The sequence below is a fragment of the Paroedura picta genome, chromosome 5, assembly GCF_049243985.1.
Source record: "Paroedura picta isolate Pp20150507F chromosome 5, Ppicta_v3.0, whole genome shotgun sequence".
In the NCBI taxonomy this organism is placed as follows: Eukaryota; Metazoa; Chordata; class Lepidosauria; order Squamata; family Gekkonidae; genus Paroedura; species Paroedura picta.
The window spans coordinates 54,118,421-54,125,862 of NC_135373.1; positions in this window are offsets into that span (position 1 = coordinate 54,118,421).

The window sequence follows — 7,442 nt, forward strand, 5'->3', positions numbered from 1 at the left end:
GGCTTGAAGCACAGGGTCGTGACTGGAGTCTAGAAAGGTAAGTACTCTCAATTTAACTTAACTGGATGGGTAGGACAGAGAGACAGTGGAGTTGCATAAGCCTGTCCCAGCCCTGTTCCTGGCCTAGCAGTGAGAGTGTCTGGGGGATGTCACTTCTGATGACATGTGACTTCCAGAAGTGTGACAGGAAGGTGTGGCCTGCTGACATCACTTCCAGGGTTTCTTGAAGCCTGAAGAATGTTTCAGGGGTTTCTCAATGATAAAAAGGAAGCTTCAAGTTGAAAGAGACAGTGTGTGGGTAGGCATCTGAGGTCCCAGGTACTCATTGGAATAAACTTTGGAAGTCATTATTTGACCTTCAAATAACCCCCTCCACAAATGTACCCTTCATTGCTATTATAAACCCTTTGTAAGTAGTGAAAGTTTTTTTGGGGGGGGGGGCACAGATTATTACATTATGCACTGACAAAGTCTTGACAAAACAAGTGGGCTTGTTATCCTGTTGGAAACTGGCACACTCCTGTTAAGAGGTTTCCCCTCACTAAACTGTTTATTAAACATGACTGGATTCATTTGGTGATTACTTGTTACATTCTGTGTATTCCATTTGTTGGCTGCTTTCACCTTGTACCAAAAGGCATAATCCATCCTTATCCATGGTTCCTCTATATAATTTTGAAACAGCCTAGGAGGTGGAACGTGTCCAAGTTAGAATAGGGACAATGCTGGCTGCACCCTGATTGGCCTACAGCTCCTGCTCTACCTCCCTGGACACATTCCTCTCAGACATGTCAGAGACAGAGAGAGACACACAGAGCTCTGCCAGACCAAACAGGAGCCCTCATTCCCTCCTATCACTCCTGCTCCGTGGGAGGGAGGGAGACACACAGAGAGAGCTGCCCTCAGCTGTTGACCAGCCCTCCTAAGCACGAGCCCTAATTACCTGCTATGGCTCCTGCTGCCATGGAGAGATGTAGAGATTCGGCCTGAGGGCGTTGGCAAACCACGCTCTCTGAGGCTGCACCTCTGCATCTAACCTAGACCAATCAGGATACTACAGCACAGCAATTGCCTCATATGTAAAAAGGATTACTTGAAGCCTATCAGTTTGCTCCACGCTACCTTGCGGGATTACTTGAAGCCTATCAGTTTGCTCCACGCTACCTCGCGGGATTATTTGAAATGATTTACGTGTATGTATAAATAAAGGATTCCCCTCTGTTCGAGAGGTCTTTCGCAGGAAATCCTTCTCCGTGTCATTCTTCCTCATTGCTTCCCGACAAGTGGTGACCCCCGACGTGATTCCAGACCCTGTGCTCACCGCGACCAGAAAAAGAGTCTTCGTGCACGATCAGCTACGGCTCCCTGGTGAGTATGGGGGAATCATTGTCTAAGGAACAGGTAAAGCATGCTGACGAATTGCAACAGGCAGTGAGACAGTGCACAGGAGAGGCGATTTCGGTGAAGGACCTCCGGGAACTGATACAAGAGGTATCTTGCCAGTGCCCGTGGTACCCTTTAGCGGGGACCAGAAGACTAGGAGACTGGGAAAAAATAGGGAGGGAGTTAAAGGCAGAGCCCCATGCTCCCATGCTGATCTTATTGACATGGCAGAAAGTACACAAAGCGCTGGAAGTCATGAATCCAGAAGCTGGAAATCTGCTATTGAAAGATATTGCACCTTCACCCCTTCCCTATCCCACTCTCTTACCAGTGGCCGTTACACCGACCGCTCCCAAACCTGTCGCCTCGCAGCCATTAAGGACTGGGGGCCACTCCCAGATCGTTAACGTGATTCAAGCTGCCCGTCAGGCCGGTCAGCTCGATCTCTCTGAGGACTGGGAGGGAGAAACCCCAGCGTTCTTTCCTTTAACAAGGGGGGAACCACGTGGGGAAGGGGAAAACAGGCAGATCCCGTTAACGTGGGAAGCCATTCCCTATTCAATTCTGCGTGAGTTGAACAAAGGTATAAAGGAAAATGGTTTACAGTCAACATATTTTCAAGGAATGATAGAGGGGATCACTAATGTTAGGCAGAAAGTCTCTGAATTCTTTCTTGATTTCATCAAGCACCTTACAGAGGCACAGATTAATAATCAGGAAGCCCAAGCTGAATTGCTCAAGAAATTAGCTAAAGAAAACTGTATTTCAGAAAATAGATGCATTATTCAGGATTTGGGCCGTGATCCAGATATTGCAAGCATGATAAAATCTCGCTGGGATTTTGGCATAGGTGACTACCAAGCTTCTTTTGACTCAGGGTAAAGCCCTCGGAAATATTGTACATTCTCCAGATGCTTGCAACGATCTTTATCAGGGATCACTAATTCTTAGTAACTGACCTTATTAAAATTTCTGTTCCTCTTACAAAGTATGCATTTTCTCTAGTTTTTCAGCTTTCTTCTCTTCTACAACGTGCTTTGGAAAGATTTTGTAGAACAGGTTTTTTCCATCTCTCTACAGATTTATATGGTCTTGTTCTTATACGCAAGCATTTTTAGAAGCGATATGCATTAAACCACAATCTGCATTAGTATTTTAGGGTACTTGCTCGAGCACCCTCACCTTCTGAGGTTAGATGGGTGGCAGCCTGAGAAAGGATCTTCTCAGTGGTTTTCAATTGGCTTATAAAATATAGCAAAGGATGTTTTAATGGTTTTGATGATTAGCCACCTAAAGACATTTTAAAATTTAAAATTTGGCTGTAATTGATAGAGCCTCCAGCTGCAGTAGCAGGAGTGCTGTTTAGCGATTTGGAATCAGGCTCTCTTTTTCCAGTTCCTATGCTAGGAGCTTAGTTAGAAACTTATCTTGCTTTCTTACCTATCACCCACTAATCTACCCAACTAAAAGGTTTTCCGTAGCACAGGAATGATCCTTTGTTTACAGCCCAGGAAGAACTTTAGCTTTTGTTTCCTGACCCCCCCCCCCCCCGCTTCAAGGAAGAAGGGGGGGAGTGGAGTTCTGTCTTAAAATTTTTGGTCAGCAGTTAGGAAGTATGCTCACTGAAACGCTGCTATGCCTCAATAGAGCTTTATCAGTCAGAGCTGTCTAGCTGCGTAATATTTATAGGTCAGGGAAATGCCTGGCTACGATGGAGGTAGAAATTTTTATATAAGATAAAATCCTTTTGTCTTTATTTTATGTTTTGCTACCTTTTGGGTAAAAACAAGGCACAGAACCTCTTTGGGGAGTGTGTCCACAGTTTTTATTACATCAATTTTTTAATGTGTAATTAAGAGAATATTTTCTGTTGGTCAATTTTTTTGGGTTGTCTATTTAAAGGAGGACCTACATTTTGGTTTTGACTCAGGCTACCTGATTTATATCAGACAGGCCTTATCTTTCACAGGTCAATTGTTTGTTTTGTCACAGGAATATGTGGAGATTAGCTCTCTCTCTTGGCGCTCCAGCCATTCCAGCCCTCAACAGATGAGATGACTCATGGAGTCCTTTCTGTTCTTTGAATTTGTTTGGTCCAATGCTTGAGCACTATGAAAGCTCTAAGCCTCCAGGTTTCCTTCCAAATGAGTATTTGCTCTATCTTGTTTCTAACGTTTTCAGTTGTCATTTTCTTTGAAAAGGGTTATTACTGATGTCCCAGTAGATGGCCTAACGGTGTTTACCGATGGATCTCCCTCACCAGGAGTCTTAACCTGGCAACAACCAGATGGTATATGGTACAGTAAGTTTACAGGTCCGCAGATAATCAGCCACCGGTTGGAACTGGCAGCAGCAGTATTGGCCCTGGTCTTTCTGAGTCTCAACTATTTAATTTAATTTAATTTAAATTCTGATAGTTTGTATCTCTGTAATCTTTTATCTGTAATTGAATATTCATATTTGTCTCCAGTATGTGATGAACAACTATTAAGTTTGTTTTTAGCTGTACAAAAATCACTGTAACAGTGATCAGCTCCAATGTATGTAGCTCATGTGATCAGCCTTTTCCTGGTTTTCTCACTAAAGGAAATGCTTGAGCTGATTCTCTTGTTTCATTTGTTGTTCAGTCTCCAATTGAGAGCCTTGCTTTTCATCACCAGAATGCGAAGGCCTTAGCCAGGGGATTCCACCTTCCTTTGGCAGATGCGCAGGCTATTGTGCGCCAATGTCCGCAATGCTCCAATCAGACTACTGGGGTGAACCCCCGTGGATTTGGAGCTAACCAAGTTTGGCAGATGGATGTCACTCTTTTTCCACCCTTTTCCCCTTGGAAGCATCTCCATGTAGTCATTGATACCTACTCTGGGTACATCTTTGCTACCATGCAAAAAGGAGAAAAAGAAAAACATTTCCATGCACATTTACTCTGAGCATTTTCAGTCATGGGTGTTCTAGGCACCCTAAAAACAGAGAATGCGCCTTCATATTGCTCCACAGCTTTTGCTCAGTTTTGCACGCAATGGAACATCAAATATGTCTTTGGAATTCCCTATAATTCCACGGGTCAAGCTATTGTAGAGCGTGCCAATGGGACCCTGAAACGCATGCTCGACAAACTAAAACAAAAAGGGGAATTGGGATTTCCCTTTTAGACAAGGAATCCCTGCTTTCAAGTACTTTGTTTACTCTAAATCATGTTAATCTTATTTCTTTTAATTCTCAATTTTTAGCTAGGACTCAGCATCATTTCCAGACCGACGTCCCTCTTCCTCGGCCCCAGGATCAATACCGTCGTTTACCAGACCCGAGGTGGTACGGGCCAGTCCCATTGATTACCTGGGGCTGGGACTACGCAGCAGTTGCCCTTCCCTCTGGGTGGGTTCCTGCTTGTTGTGTCCGCCCTGCACTTAATGGTTGGCATCAGGGGTTAAGCAACCCAATTCCTCAGTTCAACCTGCAGCTGCAGGAGATGGAGCCCGTGGTCAAGAGAAAACGGGGAGGGAAGACATCCAAACCTCCCAGTGACTTGGGGGGCAATAAAGGGCCTGTCTGATCAAGCCGAGCAGCAACTCAAGGACCAAGGACTTCCAGAAACTCTGGAAAACTTTCTTGCTGCTGTTATAACAGCCTTACATTTTAATTCTGTTGTTATTTGGTTATGTTGTATGTGTGGGTTTTTACCAAGTGGGGTTGCCACTCCGCATTATATGTCTGTGCCTAATCACTGGGTCCGCCATGCTGCGTATATGTTTCAATTTCATGGGAAAAATGTGTCTTTAATCTATGAATCCCATCTGTCGGTAGCTTCTATGTCATTTATCCCCACTCCCTTTAATTCACCTGAGATGGTGCTGGCTGAATTACAAAATGTAGACAAATCAAAGTTATTTGCAGGGAACTTTTCACAAGTTAAGCGCTTTCAACAATTTCGATATCAGCGCACAATGCCAGGTCTCTGTTTTTGTTGTCATGCAAAAAATTCGGCATTTCATAATTGGACACCCAAAAATCACAGTGATAAAATATGGGTAATGTGTTGCCAATCCCATGAAACTTTTCAGCGCCAAAACATGTATCGGGCTTATCATTGCCTTAAAACAAAAAAGGGGGAGATGTAGAGATTTGGCCTGAGGGCGTTGGCAAACCACGCTCTCTGAGGCTGCACCTCTGCATCTAACCTAGACCAATCAGGATACTACAGCACAGCAATTGCCTCATATGTAAAAAGGATTACTTGAAGCCTATCAGTTTGCTCCACGCTACCTTGCGGGATTACTTGAAGCCTATCAGTTTGCTCCACGCTACCTCGCGGGATTATTTGAAATGATTTACGTGTATGTATAAATAAAGGATTCCTCTCTGTTCGAGAGGTCTTTCGCAGGAAATCCTTCTCCGTGTCATTCTTCCTCATTGCTTCCCGACAGAGAGAGAGATGCAGAGAGAGCTGCCCCTGCTGCAACGGAGGGAGAGACAGACAGACAGAGAGCTGCCCCAAACTGCACACCAGCCCTTCTTCCCTCCTACTAACCAGCCCTAATTATCTGCTATGCCTCCTGCTGCGAGGCACAGGGAGAGAGATCTGCACCTCCTGGTGTCCCCTGGGTCCTAGCGCCCATTGCATTCCTGGTTGCAATGGACTTTCTTGCTAGTAATATATTTCTAACTTGAAACTTCCATTATTGTGTAAGGTCTCACGGCTTTAAAAAAACAAACAAACTATGGAACTGTGGTGTTTTGATCCCAATACCAAATGAACAGCTGTGTGTATGTATGTATGTATGTATGTATGTATGTATGTATGTATGTATGTATGTATGTATGTATGTATGTATGTATGTATGTATGTATGTATGTATACATGCGAATAAAAATGCAAACATGCTGAAACTCAGCATTAGATAACCAGCTACTATAGTGGCTGAGTTTTTAGGTCAGTGTTCAATAGATATTCTTGCCAGAATGAGTGGATATATAGAAATAAACAATTCCCTGATGAATTTTAATTACAAGTGAGAGAAAATGGGAATCCATCTGAAAGAATGGGAAAGAGGGGAGGTTGTATTCTGGTGATACAGAAGAACAAGGAAATTTTTTATATCCTAGTGTCTAAGAAAGAATAAAGGGATAAGGGAATACTCTATAGAGCTGGTACTTTGGAAAGGTATCCTGGTCTCTGAGAAATATGTGTTTTGATTAGAAAATAACAGAATCCTTCAGGCCAGTCCATGAAGTAGCAGGTACAATTTCTGCCTACTTTTGCTTAATTTGTCATATTGCCTGGCAGCTATGTAAAAATCAAAAAGAAACCAGTGTTTGGAGGACTGGGGTTTCAGACACATAAACTTTGCCATTTTGTTTTCTTTGCATTCATTTTTACATAACACAATACAATACATTACGTGCATACAAGCTATATTTCAGTGCACTTTGGATTATAAGTGAATGCATACCATATCTCATCTGAACTCAGATCAGTAACCTATAAACAATCCATCTCTAGAAGATCATTATAACAAATAAATGTTAGTATTTCCATCTTTGCTATTACTTCAGGTTTCATTTTTTTTAAATACATAACGAAGGGGTGGGGGAACAAATTTAAATAGCTTTACATAGCATCACCACATAAACATCAATTGTAAACTGATGCTTTGTAAGATTATGATGAGAATTACAGGCCGGAAAGTTAGCTCACTGCATTGTTTCCTCTCAAAAGCTTGAGGAGCTCAGATATGTGTTTAAGAGCCGTTTGTGGAAATACTCACTAAGTCTCCTGATGCTAATTCAGTACTAAACACAGATTTCTGGGCTGGCTGGCTGGCTACAGCTATGGAATAATCATAGCTTCAGCTAAAGATGGTTTTGATGTTGTAATGCAATTTGGGAAGAGTGAACTCACAAATTAGGGAAACAGGGGGAATGTCCTGGATAGTAGCCTCAACTCAGCAGAACCAGAAACACATGCTAACTGGTGTCTCCTGCTTGCCTCTGTATGCCTTGTTGTGGTTTTGCTTTTAATTTATTGCCCCATGGAACATGCATGGGCACAGAAGGGACAG